This window comes from Rana temporaria, chromosome 1 (genome assembly GCF_905171775.1).
Source record: "Rana temporaria chromosome 1, aRanTem1.1, whole genome shotgun sequence".
In the NCBI taxonomy this organism is placed as follows: Eukaryota; Metazoa; Chordata; class Amphibia; order Anura; family Ranidae; genus Rana; species Rana temporaria.
Genome location: NC_053489.1, coordinates 261,278,647 through 261,302,505, shown reverse-complemented (window position 1 = coordinate 261,302,505; position 23,859 = coordinate 261,278,647).

The window sequence follows — 23,859 nt, the reverse complement described above, 5'->3', positions numbered from 1 at the left end:
CACAACCTCTTCAGCATGTGGAGGGTGGAGTTCCACCGCGTCACACTGTCCACAATCAGCCTGTGAAGGGGCAGATTGTACTTCCGCTGCAATTTGGACAGGGACGCGGTAGCGGTTGGGGAGCGCCTGAAGTGGCTGGCAATCCTACGCGCCTTTGCCACAATGTCACTCAACCCTGGATAAGTGCGCAGGAACTTCTGCACCACCAGGTTGAGGACATGTGCCAGACAGGGCACGTGGGTCAGACTGCCAGCATGGAGGGCGGCGAGTAGGTTGCTGCCGTTATCGCAGACAACCATACCTGGCTGGAGCCTTCGGGGTGTCAGCCACTTCTGGACCTGAGCCTGAAGTGCTTTCAGCACTTCTTCTCCAGTGTGTCTCCGGTCCCCTAAACTAACAAGCTGGAGCACGGCCTGACAGCGCACGTGCCCCACACTTGAGTAGCTACGGGGGCGCTTGCTGGGAGGCTCAGCAGCTGCGGAGACAGTGGCTTGAGGGAGACCAGCAGTTCTCCCCTGGACACCCCGGGGCGGCACCACAAGATCGGTTGCCGCCGATCCCTCACCGACGCCTCGGAGGGAAACCCAATGGGCCGTGAAGCTGATGTAGCGTCCCTGCCCATGCCTGCTGGTCCAGCCATCCATTGTCAGATGAACCCTGTCGCTGACAGCGTGATCCAGCGACAGGGTTACATTCTGCACAATGTGCTGGTGTAGGGCAGGGACACCAGTCCTGGCAAAGAAATGGCGGCTGGGGACACGCCATTGGGGTTGGGCCTGCTCCAACATCTGCCTGAAGGGGTTGCTGTCAACTATGTTGAAGGGCAGCAGATGTTGGGCAATAACCCTTGCCAGGAGCCCATTGAGGGAACGCACACGTCGGTCTCCAGGGGGGAAGGGAGTGGTGCGGTCAAAGGCGTCTGAAATCGACGCCTGGCGCCGGACGGCAGTGCGGGACACAGACGTGGAGGGTGCTGTGGAAGTAGAGGTCTGGCTGCCGGTACCAGTACCTCTACTAGAGGGAGCGGGGGGGCATGACCTGCTGGAAAGAGATGAAGATGTGGCAGGGGCTGCTGTACCCTGCTCACTTGTGGTGGTGGCGCTGCTACCACCACCACGCTTCATCTCGTCATACAACGCCCAGTGGTTTATCCTCAGGTGCTGGTTCAGGGCTGTGGTACCCACCCGAGCCAAACACTTCCCTCTCTTCACCCTCACTTTACAAATCCGGCAGATGGCCACGGTAGGGTTGTCTGCCACCAGGGTAAAGTAATTCCAGACAGGTGACTTCAGCACCGCCCTCCTGTCAGATGGGGTGACGGTTACTTGCACCTGCTGGGACTCGGTGCGCACAGGTGGAGCTGCCTGCTGCTGCTGCTGCTGCTGCTGCTGCTGCTCCTCCTCCTGACACCTCCTGCTGCCATCACCAGTGGAGACCCTGACGATGGTCTCCCTGGTGGTGACCTGGTGCACCGTTTCACCAGGGTGCCTACCTTCCCCGTCGTCACTGACGTAGTGAGCCGACGCGTCAGATGGCAACCATGATGGGTCACCCTCTTCGCCCCCAGAGATGTCAGACCAAGGGCTGAAATGTGTTGGTCTGAGGGAACCACCTGACATGGAGCCTCTAGCCTGGCTCCGCTGTCCCCTCACCCACGCCTGGGTCTGACTAGGTGCTGCTGTTTCCTGCACCAAAACAGCAGCACCAGTTTGAAGGGATGTCTCTGGGATACTGCCAGCAGGTATCCCATCCTCCTCATCCATCCCTTCAAAAAGGTCCTGACCATCAGGACAGAGCTGGAGGTCTGCCTGATGCATGGCCTCCCCCAAGAGATCCCTATCACTGTCGCTGTCGAACAGTAAGATGCTGGACTCTTGGGGGCTGGGGGGGGGTAGTACAGGCACCGGTGTAATGGTGGTACTACTGTGAGTCGGGACCGACGACTCAGTGGCACTGCTGTGCCCCATGTAGTCCACCACTACTTGAGCCTGAGATGGCAATATCGGGCGGCTGCCCGATGGGAAGAACTCCCGGATCAGGCGTACTCCCCTTGCACCCGATCCTCTACCACTAGTAGGGGCACGAGAGGTACCCCGTGCTGGCAGCGATCCAGCACTGGGAGTAACTCCCCTACCCCTGCTGCCACGGCCACGGATGCCGCTCATTATTGCTGATATGTGTGTGGGGGGGGTAAACTTTATTGGGGGGGGGGAAATGTGAACAAAATGTGTTTTTGTGTATTTTTTACAAGACAGGCACGCAGACAAAGACGTACACAGACAGCTACTAAACTATAAGAAAAGTAGTACACCAGACAAGGACTACAAAATTAAAGAAAAAAAAAAAAGCACTAAACAAACACTAACTTTTTTTTTTTTTTTTTTTTTAAACACAAAACACAGACACTAAACACACACTAAGCTAAGCTAGATGAAATAAATGTACACTAACAGTGTGTACACTTACTACACAAAATTTAACTAAACTGAACACAAAACTTAGCTTTTATAAAAGCTCTTTAGGGAAAACTAAACAAAATGTGAACTGAGATGCCTATCAAATATCACTGAACAGCGAACCTGCAAGATCTAACAGTAACACAAGATGAACAAAACTTAGCTTTTAGAAAAGCTCTTTTATAAAGCTCAGCAAAATGTGTTCTGAAATCTCTTGCAAATATAACTGAACAGCGAGGATTGCAGGATCAAACAGTAACACAAATGAAAAAAACAGCACAAAACAGCACAAAACGTAGCTTTGAAAAAAGCTCTTGGGTCTATTGCTTTGAAAAAAGCAGTTGATATACTGGAAAAGATCCACTGGAATCACTAAATAGCAATGCTGGTGATGATCTAAATCAATCAAGAACAAAGACACAGGAAACCAGGAACACAGAAACAGCCTCCACACTCTATAGCCAGCTTCTGAATCTGCAATGAAATGGTGCTGGGAGTGAGCTTATATAATGTCCATGCAGGCAGGTTCCTATTGGTTGCTAACCTGTGACGAGTGTGGAAGGAGAACTCTGATTGGCTCTGATGCAAAAGGGCGGAGCAAATAATCGCGCAATATTCCTATTGCCGAATATTCGCATTGCGAATATTCGGCAATATAAAATGATCGCTTCAGCTACTCGGCCCAATGGCTCTAATCATACCAGCAATGCTTTCAGACGTCTATGGAGATCACTAGGATGTGATCTGTTTTACAAATGAAACTGTAAAAATCGCTCTGATGCGGAAGATCGGGGCGAGGAAAGTAATCGCGCGATATTGCGTTTGCCGAATAATCGCATTGCGATCTTTCTGGAAAATTCAATGAACGCTTCAGCTACTCGGCCCAGGGTCTCTAATGATACCAGCAATGCTTTTAGACGTCGATGGAGATATCTAGGATGTGATCTGGTTCAAAAAAAAAATTGTAAAAAATCGAATATTCGGAATTGCGAATATTCACCGCGAATTTCGAAATATAGCGCGATTTCTCGAATATGCTATATTCGAGTCGAATATTCGCAATGCGAATATTCGTGAGCAACACTATTGGGGACTTTCACAAGGAGTGGACTGAGGCTGGAGTCGGTGCATCAAGAGCCACCACACACAGACAGATCCTGGACATGGGCTTCAAATGTCGTATTCCTCTTGTCAAGCCACGCCTGAACAACAAACAACGTCAGAAGCGTCTTACCTGGGCTAAAGAAAAACAGAACTGGTCTGTCGCTCAGTGGTCCAAAGTCCTGTTTTCTGATGAGAGAAAATGTTGCATTTCATTTGGAAACCAAAAAGCCAGAGTATGGAGGAAGAATGGAGAGGCACACACTGCAAGATGCCTGAAGTCCAGTGTGAAGTTTCCACAGTCTGTGTTGATTTGGGGAGCCATGTCATCTGCTGGTGTTGGTCTACTGTGCTTCATTAAGTCCAGGGTCACCGCACCTATCTGCCAGGAGATTTTGGAGCACTTCATGCTTCCTTCTGCAGACGAGCTCTATAGATCTCTACGAGATCTAAAGATAAGGAACTTATCAGCGCAGCAAACTACAACTCCCACCTCCCAGGAGTCTCAGACTGAGGCAGGTCATGTGGCACGTCAGGGGAGGGGACGAGCGGCATCACGAAAGTCACATGTGACTTGCTGAGCTTGTGAGTTGGGGCCGGGGCAGGTGCTGGCTTAAGGAGAAGAGAAGAGACGACAAGACGTGACAGAACCCCCCCCCTGAGAAGAGGTGCAAGGACCTGGCTCTTGAATCATCATCCCCCCCTGAAGAGGTGCAAGGACCTGGCTCTGCACTGAGACACCCAGCCTGAAGTAAGGTGTGAGTGAAGTTACAATCCTTTATGCAATACTCTCCATCAGCCCACCCCTCTCCATCAGCCCACCCCTCTCAGTCAGCCCACCCCTCTCCGTCAGCCCACCCCTCTCCGTCAATCCACCCTCCTCCGTCAGCCCACCCCTCCCCGTCAACCCACCCCCCTCCATCAGCTTACCCCTCTCCGTCAGCCCACCCCTCTCCGTCAACCCACCCCCCTCCGTCAACCCACCCCCTATCCGTCAGCCCACCCCTCTCCGTCAGCCCACCCCTCTCCGTCAGCCCCCCTCTCCGTCAGACCTCCCCCCTCCATCAGCCCACCCCTCTCCATCAACCCACCCCTCTCTGTCAGCCCACCCCTCTCTGTCAGCCCAACCCCTCTCTGTCAGCCCCCCTCTCTGTCAGCCCCCCCTCTCCATCAGCCCACCCCTCTGCATCAGCCCACCCCCTCTATCAGCCACCCCCTCTCCATCCACCCACCCCTCTCCATTAGCCCACCCCCTCTCCGTCAGCCCACCCCCTCTGTCAGCCCACCCCCCTCTGTCAGCCCCAGCAGGGTGCACCGTGCCAGCCACCCACCCAACCACTGACCCACAACAGGAAGCCATGCCAGCCACCTGCAGCAGAGTGCACCATGCCAGCCACCCACCCACTAACCTACAGCAGGGAGCTGGGCCATCCACCTGCATCAGGAACATCCACCTGCAGCAGGGAGCTAGGCCATCCACCTGCAGCAGAGTGCACCATGCCAGCCACCCACCCACTAACCTACAGCAGGGAGCTGGGCCATCCACCTGCATCAGGAACATCCACCTGCAGCAGGGAGCTAGGCCATCCACCTGCAGCAGGGAGCTAGGCCATCCACCTGCAGCAGGGAGCTAGGCCAGCCAACTGCAGCAGGGAACTAGGCCATCCACCTGCAGCAGGGAGCTAGGCCATCTACCTGCAGCAGGGAGCCAGGCCAGCCACCTGCAGCAGGGTGCACTGTGCCAGCCACCTGCCACCCTGCAGCAGGGTGCACCGTGCCAGCCACCCACTGACCCACAGCAGGGAGCAAGGCCAGCCACCCACAGCAGGGTGTACCATGCCAGCCAGCCACCCACTGACCCACAGCAGGGAGCAAGGCCAGCCACCCACAGCAGGAAGCTAGCCACCCACAGTGGTCCACCCACAACAGGGCCAGGGTGCCAGCCACCCACGATGACCCACACCAGGAAACCAGCCAGCCACAGTGACCCACCCATAGCAGGGATTCAGCCAGCCAGTCACAGGGTGTCGGCCAGCCAGCCAGCCAGCCACAGGAGCCAGCCACAGAGGACGCGGGAGCCAGGCAGCCAGCCACTCCCAGGAGCCAACCAGCCACGGTGACCATCCACAGCAGGGTGCCAGCCACCCACTGTGACCCACTCACACCTGGGAAGCCAGCCAGCCACAGCACGGTGCCGGACAACCACCCACAGGAACCAGCCACAGAGGATGTGGGAGTCAGCCAGCCACAGAGGATGCGGGAGCCAGCCACAATACCCATAGTTAAGGTAAGAGGATCACTAAACATTACCAATTGTATTTCTACTTTGTGAGAAGTTGAGGCAGGGGTGAGAGTCATGGCATAAGGAGGGGGTCCCATTAGGACCAGAGTGTATGAAGGTGTTCACTGTACACTCTGTTAGAAAGAGGCCCCCTCCAGGTCCCATTATACTCCTTTTCAGTCTCTAATGGGACCCTGGGGGGAACTCTAACAGATTCTATAATGGACACTGAATGGGCCTCTGTTAGAGAGACCCCTTTCCAGATCCCATTAGACTTCTTTAAAGTCTCTAATGGGTCCTGGTGGGGGGTTTCTCTCTAAAAGAGGCTTTCTAATGGACACTGTTAGAGAGAGACCCCCCTCCAGATCCAATTAGACTCTGTTGTATTCTCTAATGGGGCCTGGAGGAGACACTTTCTAACAGACTGTCCAATGCAATAGAAAGACCCCCCTCCAGGTCCCATTAGACTCTGTTGTTAATCAGTGTTTTAAAAAAAAAAAAAAAAGGCAGAAGTTGTACTTTGTGCAAAATAAAGTGGCAGGCCAGGGGTGGATCATGTTTGGGCCAGGGGCAGGGCCTGACAGGGGGGCCCTTGCTTTATTTGATCCGGGGCGCCCTGGGTGTTGTCAGTCCACCCCATTATAGTTGTCTAAGCAGTAATTTTGACACAGAATGATCATTTTAAATTGTTGGCTCTGTTCAGTTCAGCTGGGTTGCACAGGTTTCCCCCTGACGCTGGGTGTCGCTGTCACCGCAGGTCACGGTTGGAAAGGCAACAGGCTGGATGTAATTGGTATCTCTCCCTCTCAGAAGAGGCTCAGGGGGCGTGGTCAACCCGCTGTGCATTCTGGGGAGGGGTACTTAAGGGACAGACACCGTTTAGCGGGGTTCATCTTCCGATCCCGACCTGAGGGCCCTCCTGGCCTCAGGGATGTTGAGCTGTTTTGTAGCCTCGGGCCGGCTGGCCCGAGGCCTAGCAACTGACAGTGGGCCCAGGCGTTTCTAGTGCCTACTGATCCAGGGATGGTCCTTCGCTACCTTATCTGTGGAAGGAAGCTGAACCAGTGGAATTCAATTGATGGACGTACCCTGGCGAATTTACGTCACTGTGCTTCCGGTCTGGCTGAGTCGTGTAACTTTTGTTGGAACCATATTGAGTGTGCAGTCGGTTACATGATCTTGTGGCAGAAGATTGTGGAACAGCCTGACGATACTCATCAAGTCTGTGGCAGAGACTTTGTCGAGCTTCGCATCAGCTGCTAGGCCGGTGAGAGTAGGCCTATCTGGTGGTTGCTGAAATCCAGTGTGGAGCTGAGTTAATCCTCTGGATCTAAGTGGTACCCGTGATCCACAAAGTGAAAGTGCCTGAGTATTTACCTGTCCCTCTACCTCTCAGTTGGAGAACTTTACTAATAAAACCCTTGAAAGAGACTTTGTGTTGGTGCATACATTCTTGTGGACAACTCTTCAAGGACAACCCCTGAAGTGAGTGAAAGGAACAGTAAGGTAACGGCAGGCCCAAATCTAAACCAACAGCTTCTTTGAGGTAGTGCTACACATGGGGGCTCGTCCGGGATTTGTCATTACCTTTTGCAACTTGAAACTAACTGTTCCTCTGGGGGGTATTGCACAGAGGGGGAGAACTTTGTGGTCACTCTTAGTCGCGTGTAAAAAATTTAGTAGATGGTGCACGATTATCAGTGTATCTAATAATGATCAATGGTAAAATAGCATATGGTCCATAAAAATGCAAAGGGTTTGGTCAATAGTCCAATAAAAGTCCAATTTAGAATCCAAAAGATATATACCAGCACTAGCGGCAGCAACCCTATAGCAGAAGCAGGCTCTGGAAAATATTTATGAAAGAAAGAGAGATGCGCCCATCTAAGTGCAGTAAGCATGAAATTTAATAAGGAATGACATAAAACAAACAGCCAAGCGACTACTCACAAGCATCACAAATAGGAAGGGCATGTAGATAATGGTGGCCGACCCGATGTCACTGGGGTGGTCAGCAGTTCATGGGTCTCAATCCGCTAACACAGGAGCGTGGGAGCGCTAGATGTCGCAGGAGCGGTAGAAGTTCCAACGGTCAGTACCTCAGAAGCCTCGACAAGCCACGGGTGGACTGGGCCACAGGCAACGTAACAGAAGAAGCTGCTGCCTTCGATCAAATCACCAGGCCCATGCCTGCCGCATCTGCTGCTGTGAGGGGGATGTTGCTGTTACTGTGGTGAGCAAATCACCAGTGGACACCGCTACTGCTGTTACTTCCACCATAGCTACCTTCACTCCACCTGTTTCTGCGGCACCTGCTCAAAAGAAGGTGGAATACATGAAGACCTCCCGTGGCCGTGGTCGAGGCCTACCCCAAGGACTGTCCGATCCGGACCCAAAGAAAAGTCAGATCTCCGAGAGGTCTACGACAGGAACAGGTGAGCGCGCCAAGGGGGATATGTCTGGGACTGTATATAATTATCTACCGGCAGAAGAATTAGGAGATTTGGAGATAGAATCTTTGTCAGACATCTCCGGGGATGACGATTTATTCAAAACTTTGTTGCAAGAATTGTTATGGGCAAACAGCGATGTGTATTGTAGGTGGAATAGTGTACTGTGCACAAATATTGCTAAATGCTGTCAGCTGATTGCTGTGGGTAACATTGTGTCAATAGGGGCTGATGTATCGAAAGTCTGCTAAAAGGAATATTTTTGTTGTCTACAGCAACCAATCATCCTTCAACAGTCAATTACACAGTCCTGGTTTGAAAATGAAACAATGATTCTGATTGCTTAGAAATAATAATGTTCCTCTTGGTGCAATAGCTCCTAAATATTTGCAATAAAAATAAATACAAACGTAAAGGCAATTGGCTGTGAACTGTGTAATCCAGCTGGAACATTACGTTTCTTCAATAAACACACTGCGATAGCTGTACTGCATAGGGGGAATAAAAGCACTGTAGAAGCATCACTTAACGCAGCAGTAGCAACACATTGCACCACTTCAGTAGCAATAATTTTTATAGTGCAAAGTGGCCAGATTTCAGTTTTAATGACTAATGCCACGTAGTCACATACACACGGTCGGAATTGAATTTCCCCAAAGTCAGTCCCTCAATGTGAGCTTTTGGTCAGAAATTCCGACCGTGTGTAGGCTCCATCGGACTTTTTCTGTTGGAAATTCCGCCAACAAAAATTTGAGAGCTGGTTCTTAATTTTTCCGACGGGAAAAGTTCTTGCCGGAAATTCCGATCGTCTGTATGCAATTCCGACGCACAAAAAAACACGCATGCTCGGAATCAAGTCGATGCATGCTCGGAAGCATTGAACTTATTTTTTTCTCGGCTCGTCGTAGTGTAGTACGTCACCGCGTTCTTGACGGTCGGAATTTTGTGTGACCATGTGTATGCAACACAAGTTTGAGCCAACATTCCGTTGGAAAAAAATCCACATTTTTCTTGCCGGAATTTCCGGTCGTGTGTACGCAGCATAAGGCCAGCCATACACAGAAATTTGCTTGATTCTCCCATCAACACAGACAGTTCCTGCTGGACTGGCCAAGATTCGAACCGTGTATGCCTTAAAGCGGAGCTCCACCCTAAAGTGGAACTCACGCTGATCGGAACCCTCCGGTGTCACATTTGACACCTTTCAGGGGGCAGACTGCGGGCAGAATGTCACCTCCCGTCCTCATTTAATAAATAGTGACCTGAATTAGTTAAGGTGAAAACCAATTTGTTGGGGTGAGTTCTTGTTTATTACACATAAACTAATGCTGTGTTACCACTTTAGGATTGGGACTTTCTGTACTTCTGTTCCAAATGTAATCTGAGGTAGAGACCAGCTGCTTTTCCAGCTGAAATAATGATTGTCTTTTTGAGATGACAAGTTGTTCATCTATTTCTCATTTCTAGGAACAGTCCTGTCCTTGGTATGCGAGATGGATAACTGGAAATGATTGTGCTTGAAAAGATTCCTGCTTCGCAGTACTGGCCACCAGCGTAACATCGTGTCAATACCATGCCTCCTTCTGTATAATTTATTATGCATTCTCAGGAAATCCTACATGTATGGTAAATTTTGTTGAAAAAACTTTAAAACCACAAACAATTTTAACCACTTCAGCCCCGAAAGGTTTTACCCCCTTCCCGACCAGAGCACTTTTAACAATTTGGCACTGCGTCGCTTTAACTGGTAATTGCGCGGCCATACAATGCTGTACCCAAAACCATCTATATTAGGCACGCTCCCGCGCCGGACGTACTGCGCATGCTCCCGACGTCATTTTCCCGACGTGCTTTGCGCGGTTTTACGTTGCGCCGGGTTTTGAGAATCGCGACGGGCGTAAAAAAAAAAAACGATTTGCGGCGAAAAAAAAAAAAAAGACAGCGACGCGGGGTAGAAGGGTCTACTTTTACAAGGTGTAAACAGTTTAGGCCTTGTAAAAGCAGCCCTAATTTTGCGACAGAAAACTAATACTTACGGAGAAAAAACGAAGCGTAAAAGCTTTGTGGATCTCCGTAAGTGCTAATTTGCATACCCGACGCTGGATTTCGACGAGAAATGCCCCCAGCGGCGGCTGCGGTACTGCATCCTAAGATCCGACAGTGTAAGTCCCTTACACATGTCGGATCTTCTGCCTATCTATGAGAAACTGATTCTGTGGATCAGTTCCATAGATAGAAACAGGGATACGACGGCGTATCAGTAGATACGCCGGCGTATCCCTTTTGAGGATCAGGCCCTTAGCGTCTACACACTATGGAAAAGATTTATGGTATTTCTATGGCATTTTTTTTTACTAGCAATGGTGGTGATCTGCGATTTTTAGCAGTATTGCAAAATTGCGACGGACAGATCGGACACCTTTGACACATTTTTGGAACCATTGACATTTATACATTAACACTAGGGACGATCAAGGGGTTAAATGTGTGTTCTAACTGTATTTCTGAATTGTGCTACTGTGTAAGATGAACGGTGGATGGGAAGGCGGCAGTGGAGACTAACCTTAACATAGGAGGCAGGGGGAATGCAGAGCCGGGCCATTCTCCTATTAGTTTCCCTCTGGGCTAAACAGGAAGTGTGTCCTGAGACACGATTGGCCAGTGTGTCCTGAGACACGATTGGGAGTCCTAAGACTCCCTGGCCAATCGGGTCTCAGAAGCTGCTTCCTGATTGGCCGAGAGGGGAATCAGGAAGACAATAGCGAAAATGTATTTGCTATTGTCACACAAGTAGGTGGGCTCGAGGCGCAGTGCTCTGCATCACAAACCAACTCTTAATTTAAGCCAATTAGAGCCTCAGGCTCTAATTATGTGCTTAAAAAAAGAAAACCTTGGGAATCCATGCTTCCGGTGCCCTGCATTTAGATTGAGTTTGGGCGCGTGGATTAGGGGGGGCGGCGTCCCTGCCCCCCTGTATGGATGGGTCACCACTGTTACATATGAGTCACAGACTTGTAACAAGTGTGCAGCCAGTAAAATCTAATTTCTCAATCTCAAATCCTGATCCGCATACCTGCTGTGGGTTAATGACTGAGAAAGTAGCAACTGGCTCAACATAACAGCCAAACAGCAAGCATTTTCAAGAGAAAGGCCAGCAAAGGCAACTTACATATTTGGACCATCAAAGTTTTCTTTAATCTGAATATAACTGTTTAGATCTGATTACTAAGCAACTGCTCTTTAGTCATCACATAAACATGCATGCTTGTACTGATTTAGAGCCCATTCACATCTAGGCGACAAAACGCCTGACGCCGGACGCTTGTGCCGCTAGAGGGGAGAATTTCCATTGCTGTCTATGGATATGGTTCACATCTCATAGACGCCGTACGCCTGCCGCCTGAAAAAAAGTCCCGGACCCTTTTTTTCAGGCGGCATTGGCGTTCGGCCATACAAAGCAATGGCAAGGCTTTGTAAAAAAAAAAAAAGTTACACACTCGCGGCAAAATACGCCGCATACGCGGCGTATCTTGTCGCGGAGGTGTGAATGGATCCTTAGTTAGAGTACATGTTTAAGTACTGTTCACATACACTATAAGAGCATAAGTATGTGTACTCCCTCCCAAATTAGTAATGAGTACCCTTTTTACTGAGCCCATGTTTGCAAAACCAGGTTTATAAAGACATGGTTTGACAAATTTGGTGTGGAGGAACTCAGTCAGCCTTCACAGAGCCCTGACCTCTGAGTTAAGCAGATATTTTATTAAAAGACAAATAGTCATACATCTATCTGTCCTTGAACTCAATCTCTGCAGACATCTAGTTTTATTTTTCTGATTCGACCTACAGATTAACATACCACATGCACTGTAAAAGCTTTGCTCCAAAAAATGTGAAGATACTGGGCCATATTCTCATAGATTTCCGGCGGGCGGCGCGTAAGCCATTTACACTCCGCCGCCCCAACCTACAGGAGCAAGTGCTGTATTCCCCAAACACTTGCTCCGTAGTTTGGGGCGGCGGAGTGTATTTGGCCCGGCGTATCCCCGCGTATCTCCAAGGGGGCGGCTTCTATTTAAATTAGGCGCGCCCCCTATTCTAACGAACTGCGCATGTGCCGGGCTTAAAATAGCCAAGTGCGCATGCTCCAGTTCTCGGCGTAAAACGTCAATGACGCCGACGTGTGCGTCATTGACGTAAAGACGTATTCAAGAACGACTTAGTAAAACGACGTACCCGACGGGAAAACACGACGCGGACCCGACGCCATACTTAACATGGCCTACGTGGGACTGGCGTAAGGTTACCCCTCAAATAGCAGGGGTAACCTTACGCCTACGCAAACGACGTAAGCGACGGTCACGCGACGCAAATTCGTTCGGGAATCGGCGTATCAGGCTCATTTGCATAAACAAATGAGACCTGAACGTAAACGCCACCTAGCGGCCGGCGGAGTAATTACATTTAAGATCCGACAGTGTAAGGCCCCGTACACACGAGAGGATCTATCCGCTGGAATTGATCTGCGGATCAGTTTCAGCGGATAGATCCGATGGTGTGTACAACCCAGCTTTTTCCGCTGATTTTTTTCGGGCCGACCGATTTCCAGCAGATAAAAATTTCTTAGTATGCTAAGAAATCTATCCGCTGGAATCGGCTTCAGCGGATCGATCCGGTGGTCTGTACAGACTCACCGGATCGATCCGTCCGATTCCCTCCCTCGCATGCGTCGTAATGATTCAACGCATGCGTGGAATTCCTTATATGACAGCGTCGCGCACGTTGCTGCGTCATCATCGCGGCGATGGTGCGACACGTTTTAGCGATGGGATTTCAGCGCGGATTTCGATCCGATGGTGAGTACACTCCATCGGATCCAAATCCGCGGAAATCCTCGAGAGGATTTATCCGCGGATACGGTCCGCCGGATAAATCCGCGGATCAATCCTCTCGTCTGTACCCGGCATTTAGTGACTTACACATGTCGGATCTTCAGTGTATCTATGCGAAAATGATTCTAAGAATCACTCGCATAGATACGCAGGCCAAAAAAGAGAGATACAATGGAGTATCCTGAGATACTCCATCGTAACTTTACTCAGAATATGGCCCATTGTAAGTGCCAAATTACTAATATATTTTTGAACATGCTAAAATTAATATTCTTATGATCTTTGTCAATGCTGATAATCAGAAGAAAACATTGCCACACTTCCATGGGCGTCCGCTGACATTTTTTCAGGGAGGGGCACTTCGGCAGCAGTGATACACAGTCGCATTTAACCCTTTCTTCAAACGCTAGCGGGGGTTAAAAGCGCCCCCGCTAGCAACCCAATAGCGCAGCTAAAACGATGGTAAAGCGCTGCTTTTTAGCGCCGCTTTACCGATAATACGGCCAGCTGGCAGTGTGAAATAGCTCCTGAGATAATTCAGCTTCACTCCATGCCCATATAAATATAGCCTAGAGAATGTACAGACCCCCCCTCAGCACAGATGGACCCCCTTCAGCACAGACCCCTCCATTCAGCACAGATGAACCCCCATTCTTCACAAACACCTCCATTCAGCACAGATGGATCCTCTTCAGCACAGACCCCCCCCATTCTGCACAAACCTCTCCATTCAGCACAGATGGACCCCCATTCCGCACAGACTCCCCCATTCCGCACAGACCCCCCTTCAGCACAGATGGACCCCCCCTTCAGCACAGATGGACCCCCCTTCAGTACAGACCCCCTACAGCACAGATGGACCCCTATTCAGCACAACCCCCCCCTTCAGCACAGACGGACCCCCCTCCCCCCATCCCATTCAGTACCTTAGATCAGCCATCAACGCTGCACAGGCACAGCAGGTTCCCTCCCCCTGTGTACACATAAACACTGGCGGGGAGGCGGCTTCACTCTGCTCGCTGTGTCTGTGGACAGCTCAGACAGCCCGCGGCCACAAAACTCTTCAACACCTTCTCGATTTTCCAGGGGGGTCAATTGCCCTCCCTTGCCCTATGGAGCGGACGCCCATGCACACTTCTATGAAGTGTGGTAGTTTAAAGCAAATGCTTGACTTGGTTTGCATTTATTGGCCTGTTTAAGGCCTGCTTTATTTTTTGCAACAAAAAACAATCATCCACTGATCAAGGCAATTGATCAGATTTTTTCATCATTTTCTAAAAGAAATATCCAGAGAAGCTTAGGTTGTACATAACCTGACTGCCCATGGACAATCTTAAGTTGGATAGTGCAAGGTTGTACATTAAGATATGACCCAACTGTCCATAAACCGTGTGAAGGTGAACAGTGTTAGGTTGTACAGTGTTAGGCTTGTGCATGGAGACATTATCCGACTGGCAATAGACAGTGTGAAGGTGAACAGTGTTAGGTTGTACATGGAGACATGAACTGTTGGCCCACAGACAGCGCAAAGCTGGAAAGTAAAGGGAGGTGCAGGAAAAATGACTCAACTGCCCACAGACGCTGTGAAGCTGAGAAGTGCTAGGTTGTACATAAAAACAAGACCTGACTGCCACAGACAGTGAGAAGCTGGACATTGTTAGGTTGTACCTGAGGACATGACCCAACACCTCTTAGACAGTGTGAAGCTGGACAATGTTAGGTAGTACATGAAGACATGGTCCGACTGGCCATCGACAGTGTGAAACTTGACTGTGTTCGGTTGTACATGAAGAGATAATTTGACAGGACATACACATTTCAAAGTCGGACAATGTTAGGTTGTACATGAAGACATGACCCAATGCCTGATACACAGTGTGGAGCTGGACAATGTTAGGTTGTACATGAAGACATGACCCAATACCTGATACACAGTGTGGAGCTGGACAGTGTTAAGTTGTACATGAAGATGTTCCAACTGTCGATCAACAGTGTAAAGCTGGACAGTGTTAGGTTATACATAAGGACATGACCTGACCAGTGGCGGAACTACCGCCATAGCGACCCACGCGGACGCTATGGGGCCCGCAGCTGAGTGAGGATCAGGGGGGCCCGGTGAGGATAAGAGCATCGCCGGCATGGTCTCCCAGCCAGGGGAAGAGAGAGGAGAGGAAGAGGCGAGCTGTCCGTATCAGCAGAGATCGGAATTGCCCGCTGTAATAGCTTTCATTAGAACTTCCAGTGTTCCCGGGGCTCATGTCACATAGCTCCACCTCTTGGTCCGGCACCTTTGATCGACAGAACGCCGGTCCAGTGTCGGACATGTGACGTCATCAAAGGCACTGGGCTAAGAGGTGGGGCTATGTGACGATGAGCCCTGGGAAGACGGGAAATTCAAATGAAAGCTATTACAGCGGGCAATCCCGCTCTCTGCCGATCCGGCCAGCTTGCCTCTTCCTCTGCACAGGTGAGGCTGTATTGGGCACAGGCAGGCCAGGCTGTATTGGGCACAGGCAATGCTGTATTGGGCACAGGTCACGCTGTATGGGGCACAGGCAGTTCAGACTGTATTGGGCACAGGCAGGCCAGGCTGTATTGGGCACAGGCAACGCTGTATTGGGCACAGGTCATGCCGCATTGGGCACAGGCAATGCTGTATTGGGCACAGGTCACGCTGTATGGGGCACAGGCAGGCCAGGCTGTATTGGGCACAGGCAGGCCAGGCTGTATTGGGCACATGCAGGCCAGGCTGTATTGGGCACGGGCAACGCTGTATGGGGCACAGGTCATGCTGCATTGGGCACAGGTCACGCTGCATGGGGCACAGGTCATGCTGTATGGGGCACAGTTCACGCTGTATGGGGCACAGGTCACGCTGTATGGTGCACAGGTCACGCTGTATGGGGCACAGGTCATGCTGCATTGACACTAGGGCGGCTCTGGGGGGCCCCATACAACATTTTGCTATGGGGCCCTGTGATTTCTAGTTACGCCCCTGGACCTGACTGCCCATAGACAGTATGAAGCTGAACGACGTTAGGTTATACATACTGTATAGACATGACCTTATTGCCTACAGGAAAGCTGGAAAGTGTTAGGTTGTACATGAAGACATGACCCGACTGCCAATTGACAGTACAAAGCTGGACAGTGTTAGGTTGTACATGAAGATATGACTCAACACCTCAGACAGTGTGAAAATGCACAGTGTTAGGATATACATAAGGACAAGACCGGACTGCCCATAGACAGTGTGAAGCTGAACAGTGTTAGGGTCTACATGAAGGTTCTACACTCGCCTGACCTCGAAACATTACACTATTGTGATGTTTGTTTTGCATTACATTTTTGGAAGTAATCAACGATCCACGGTGTGCTGGCGAATATGTTCGTAGGTTCTACATGAAGACACTGGAGCCTACAAACAGTGCAAAGCTGGACAGTGTTAGGTTGTACATGAAGACTGCCAATAGACAGCACAAAGCTGGACACCTTTGATGGCAACTTAACTTAAATACTAAGACAGTGTCACGGAACCATGAACCAGACGTACAACAAGAGATGAGTGAAAATAAGAAGGCTTTATTGAAAATCAAGCTGTAAAGCAAAAGTCCAAACGGATGGTAAAACCGAATCAGAGTCTTGTGAAGCCAGAGGTCAGGAACCAGAAGGGTAGTCAGACGAAGCCAGGATCAGGAACCAGCAGGGAAGTCAGACGAAGCCAGGATCAGGAACCAGCAGGGAAGTCAGACGAAGCCAGGATCAGGAACCAGCAGGGAAGTCAGACGAAGCCGGGATCGGAACCAGAAGCAGCAGCAGTCTTAGGCCGGGTACACACGGACAAACATGTATGGTGAAAGCGGTCCGTCGGACCGTTTTCACCATACATGTCTGCCAGAGGGCTTCTGTACGATGGTTGTACACACCATCGTACAGAAGTCCGCGCGTAAACAATACGCGGGGCGTGTCCGCGGTGTCGCCGCGTCGATGACGCGGTGTCGCCGCGACAATGACGCGGCGACGTGGGCGGCCCGCCTTTAAAATGCTTCCACGCATGCGTCGAAGTCATTCGACGCATGCGAGGGACGGCGGGCGCCTGGACATGTACGGTAGGTCTGTACTGACGACCGTACATGTCCGAGCGGGCTGAATTCCAGCGGGCTGTTTTAAAACAAGTCCAGGAATATTTGCCCGCTGGGAAAAGGCCCGGCGGGCAAATGTTTGCTGGAATTCGGCCCGCTCGCGCCCACACACGACCAAACATGTCTGCTGAAACTGGCCTGCGGGCCAGTTTCAGCAGACATGTTTGCTCGTGAGTATGGGGCCTTAGAAGCATGTGAACACAGGAGGACCAAGCAAGGAACTGAAGCCACAGGCCTCCTATATATATGAGCCAGGCATCCAGCTCCTCCCAGTGGAAAGGAGGAGCCGCAGGGTGGGAGGCTACAAGAGACCCAGAAACCAAGATGGCCGCCAGCACATGTCAAACGAAGGAGACAGGAGAGAGGTAAGACCATGACAGACAGCCCTTACATTGATAAAAAATGTTTTTGTTCAACCAGCGGGTTGAATAAAAAAAATGATCTGATTCCCCACCCACACATTCGAGGTAGAGGGGGGTATTCTTCCTGCTGCTGTATTATATTCTGACAGTGGGGAGCCTTCCCTGCCATCAAAATACAATTATCAGTGTTGCCAGCTATAGCTGGGGGTACTGATCAATCAGGAAAAAACAGGCTGGTTGTACAACCAACCTGCCCATGCATGGATAGAAATTAGTTTTTTGCTGAACCGGCCAAATTTCAATCTATGTAGAGCAGACTTAATTAACTTTGCCATAACCACAGCTGTAGGAACTAAATGGTAAGACTTGGGAAGGGGACACTTGCTTTGCAAAACAGACTACAAAAACACAACATATGCAAAGCAGGCTAGTACGATGTCATTAGGTGCTATCTGTTTGCTCACAGCTGAAGTTCCTTGTCACTATCTCTTGGAACTGTTATCAGTAATCACATGGCCCTTAGCACCTGTTCACATCAAGAAACACTAACAACAAGATGCTGCAGTTCAATGCCCCCATTTCACCTGATGATGAAAAAGACGCAAAGTAAACACAACCTTCATACTTACTTCAAAAGAATAATCATAATGCAAACAAACCATGTGTTTCCTTATAATCTATTCCAGGGGTAGGCAAAATGTTTTCAAAGAAATTGAGCGTGCTGATTTTATAACAAATGTTAACTTCACACTCTCAATCACGAAAAGGATTTTCTTTTATAAAGTAAATGCTTTAAACTACTTAAAGCGGTGTTTCACCCTGCAGAACAACTTTTTAGCATAAAATTCGGCATAGTAGCGCGAGCTACAGTATGCCGGTCTTAATTTTTTTATCCCCGTACTCACTGTTATATCGTACATAGAAGATTCCGACTGCCCGCGGGGAATGGGCGTTCCTTTCAAGAGGGAGGGTGATTGACGGCTGCGCATAGTCTGTGCGTAGGCGCCGTGAAGAGCCGAGACCTACTCCGGCTGTCTTCGGGGAGCGTGACGTGCCAGAGCCGGCCGTCAATCACCCTCCCTCTTGAAAGGAACGCCCATTCCCCGCGGGCAGTCGGAATCTTCTATGTACGATATAACAGTGAGTACGGGGATAAAAAAATTAAGACAGGCATACTGTAGCTCGCGCTACTATGCCGAATTTTATGCTAGAAGAAATTTTTTTTTTTTTTTTTTTTATAGGGTGAACCCCCGCTTTAAGTGGTAATGAGGAGGAACAGGAAGTGAGAAATTTAGACAAAGAAAATAAACATTTAGAAGGGAAATGGAAGGAAAAGGTAAGTGAACCAACAATGCACTAGCTTAAAGGAACCTATTTAGAAAATAAAAAACTAACCTTTACAACCCCTTTAATATCCTGTACTCTCAAGCCGCAGATTAGCCCCAATTCATGCACTTTTACACCTCAGACCACTGAAACCTCTGCACATCTGCCCCACCGCTGTAACCCCCTGCACATCTGCCCCACCGCTATAACCCCCTGCACATCTGCCCCACCGCTATAACCCCCTGCACATCTGCCCCACAGCTGTAACCCCCTGCACATCTGCCCCACAGCTGTAGCCCCCTGCACATCTGCTCCACCACTGTAACCCCCTGCACATCTGCTCCACCACTGTAACCCCCTGCACATCTGCCCCACAGCTGTAGCCCCCTGCACATCTGCTCCACCACTGTAGCCCCCTGCACATCTGCTCCACCACTGTAACCCCCTGCACATCTGCTCCACCACCGTAACCCCCTGCACATCTGCTCCACCACTGTAACCCCCTGCACATCTGCTCCACCACCGTAACCCCCTGCACATCTGCTCCACCACTGAAACCCCCTACACATCTGCTCCACCACTGTAACCCCCTGCACATCTGCTCCACCACTGTAACCCCCTGCACATCTGCTCCACCACCGTAACCCCTTGCACATCTGCTCCACCACTGAAACCCCCTGCACATCTGCTCCACCACTGTAGCCCCCTGCACATCTGCTCCACCACTGTAACTCCCTGCACATCTTCTCCACCACTGTAGCCCCCTGCACATCTGCTCCACCACTGTAAATCCCTGCACATCTTCTCCACCACTGTAGCCCCCTGCACATCTGCTCCACCACTGTAAATCCCTGCACATCTTCTCCACCACTAGGGATGAGCCGAACACCCCCCCTATTCTGTTCGCACCAGAACCTTCGAACGGACCGACCATTCACGTAAACATTTAGAACCCATTGACAACTATGGGACTCGAACGTTCAAATTCAAAAGTGCTAATTTTAAAGCCTAATATGCAAGTTATTGTCGAAAATAGGTTTGAGAACACGGGTCTTGCACCAGGGAACATTTATCAATGGAAAAAACGGTTGTTTTTTTTGGAGCAGTGATTTTAATGATGCTTAAAGTGAAAAAAAAAATGAAAAATTCCTTTAAATATCGTACCTGCTGGGTGTCTATAGCATGCCTGTGAAGTGGCACGTGTTTACAACTGTCCCTGCACAAAATGAGATTACTATAAGAAAAAAGTAATTTAAAATTGCTTGCGGCTTTAATGTAATGTCTGGTCCCTGCAATATGGATGAAAATCATTGAGAAAAATAGCACAGACACAGACAGTACACACACCACGTAGCTTTAGGTGCACACTGCAGAGGACACGGGCAGTACACACACCACGTAGCTTTAGGTGCACACTGCAGAGGACACGGGCAGTACACACCACGTAGCTTTAGGTGCACACTGCAGAGGACACAGGCAGTACACACCACGTAGCTTTAGGTGCACACTGCAGAGGACATGGGCAGTACACACACCACGTAGCTTTAGGTGCACACTGCAGAGGACACGGGCAGTACAAACCACGTAGCTTTAGGTGCACACTGCAGAGGACACAGGCAGTACACACACCACGTAGCTTTAGGTGCACACTGCAGCGGACACAGGCAGTACACACACCATGTAGCTTTAGGTGCACACTGCAGAGGACACAGGCAGTACACACACCACGTAGCTTTAGCTTTAGGAGGAGAAGCAGGAAGACATAAGTGAATATTAATTTGCAAATGTCACACAACTGATTGGGCTCAGGGTGCAGTGCTCTGCAGTCAGAGCCCACCCTTTTTTTTTAAGCCAATAAGAGCCTCAGGCGCTAATATTTTTTTATTTAAAAATCCATGTGTCCGGCTCCCTGCATGGAGATTAGGGGACGGGCGCATGAATTAGGGAGGTGGCGCCCCTGCGCCCCTAATGGAGCGGCCGCCACTGCTTCCCACCCATGGTTTGAATCTTGGCTTGTTCCTGCTGAACTGGATGAGATTCAAACTGTCTATGGCCAGCTTATCCCTGTAGACCCCCACATCCAGGGATGTTGGGATGAGACCCCTGTCTCCATTAACATAGGGGCAAATATGATTTTCCAGGGGACTCCCTGGCAAGGTACTCTGGCACACTCACATTGCACTTCCACTTTCTGACCAGCCCTAATCGCAAACAGTGTGAATTTGGGAACATAAACCAATCTCGCATGGATGTCATATTGGGAACAGTGTCTGTGTCCATGCAGCCGCTGAGTCCCATTTGACATCAAAGGGGAAGTACAGAACACCTGTGCATCCCCATGCAGGTACACAAGACCCTCGTATGATGTATACATTGTGAAATAGGCCGTATTGTGTGCTAAAAGGTGTCCCTCTTTATCGTTTTTAGAAAATAGCCCTCCTTGTGTGTTGATAGTAAAGTACCACGAATGGATCATTAGGAACCAAAGCAGTGCTGCCGGGCCCCTAATATCTACCTGATTTGCTATGACCAAAAATAAACCCTTTGGAAAAAATGAACTATGTTTATCTCCAGTTTTTCCATTACTCTGCCTTGCAAAACAAGTTTGACTTGTGTTACTGATGAGAAAGAGAAAGACTGTGCCATTTTAAGCCTATGTGTAAATAGATCTTCATTGTAAAGAACTTCCTTTTATAGGACACCTCTGGGTGAAACATGTTCTATTTAGTACTGAGCTGCAGGGCCTGTTATAAGGAAGATTGGCATGACTTTCCATTGATGTCTGCAAATGTGTTTTTTGGAACCAGTGTCAATTTCAGTGATGAATGCAGCATTACAGGCTTTTCATTTTCCAGCCCGCAAATATACAGGGCTCCACACAAACAAAGGCTAACATTATCTGTTTAAAAATAGAAAGATCCCGTTCATTTTAGCACAAGATCCTATATTTAGCATTAGAGTGCACAAATCCGTCCAATCAGGGTCACTAAATTTAGCATTTCAGTTATGCCTGTTTAAAAACAGTAAAACATTCTTACAATTAAACTGTAGCAATATTCAAACTTGCCTTCTACAAAATGATTTTATTTGAAGATTGTCTTTCTTTCCCTGCTTCTAAAAGTACATTTAACTGGCTATCTCTGGGCTCTAAACAAGTCACTAATTTACAAGAAGCATGTGCCCAGTGAAGTCAAAACCCCTGATCTGCATACTTTTGTCAGGTTAGTAAAGATGGCCATACACAGTTTTTTGTCTTTTTTTTTCATTTAGCGAGATTTGTTCAGTAACACCGCCTGGGATACTTGGCTTGGCTGGGGAGCTGTGATTTGTGACAGAAGTAGCGATGGGGGGCGATCGTTGTGGCACGGAGCATTGTTCACCGTGATTGATGCTGGATCTACATCTTTGGAAGACGTGATTGACATTGGATTTTACTGTACATTGGAGGACAGTATTTCAATACATTGAAGGACTTTTACTTAGATGTGGGTGTTTTTATTGATTATTTATTTGCGAATGAGTGATTTATGCAGGGCTTTTATCCAACGGGAACGCAGGGGAACGCAGATCCGCCACCTTCAGCAATGAATGTATGTAATGGAAAGGAGAACTGGGGTGTGCTGCAGGGTCTATTGATGCTGGCTGCTGGGGGAATCTATTGTCGCTGGTGGGGATCTATTTTTACATGGGGGTCTATTGTTGCTGGTGGAGGGTAAATTGTTGCTGGGATGGATCTACTGTTGAGGGAGAGGTCTATTGTTGCTGGCTGCTGGAGGGTCTATTGATGCTGGCTGCTGGAGGGTCTATTGATGCTGGCTGCTGGAGGGTCTATTGATGCTGGCTGCTGGAGGGTCTATTGTTGCTGGCTGCTGGAGGGTCTATTGATGCTGGCTGCTGGAGGGTCTATTGATGCTGGCTGCTGGAGGGTCTATTGATGCTGGCTGCTGGGAGATCTGTTGTTGGGTTGGTATATTGTAGCGGGGGGGCCATCTATTGTTGCAGGGGGATCTATTGTTGCTAAGGGAGGTCTATTGTTTCTGGGCGGTGTACTGTTGCTGGGGTAGGGTCTATTGTTGCTCACAGCAGGGGATCTATTTAACTGTCTTTCTTGTTATCATTAAAAAATTCTGTGCAAATCACTTAGTAGCACAAAATGATACTTGGTTCTGTATTCTCTAAGGCCCCGTACACACGACCGAACATGTCTGCTGAAACTGGTCCGCGGACCAGTTTTTTAGCAGACATGTTCGGTCGTGTGTACGGCCGAGCGGACAGGTTTCCAGCGGACATTTGTCCAGCCGACCGTTTTCCAGCGGACAAAAATTTCTTAGCATGCTAAGAAACATGTCTGCTGGAAGCCTGTCCGTCGGACATGTTCGGTCGTCTGTACAGACTCACCGTACATGTCCGCTCGGCCGCCATCCCTCGCATGCGTCAAAGTGATTCGACGCATGCGTGGAAGCATTGACCTTCCAGGGCCGCGCACGTCGCCGCGTAATCGTCACGGCCACGTCACCGCGTATCGTGTACGTGCGGATTTCTGTCTGATGGTGTGTACAACCATCAGACAGAAATCTCCGGGCGGACTGTTCGCTGAAAACGGTCCGGCAGACCGATTTCAGCAGACAGTCTGTCCGTGTGTACGAGGCCTAAAAGGGGGAGTACTGGGAGGTAGGTAGGTAGGAGGTGGAGCCAAGGGACAGTGCTCAGAGGTACGTAGGGGCAGAAACAAAGGCTGACTCTGAAGGTGAGAGATCCTGCACCTATTCTCTGAGGGAAAAAAACCCTGAGTATATGTATCCCTTTCTCATTCATGTAGGGGGGAGGGCCAGATATCTGGGGGCCCCCT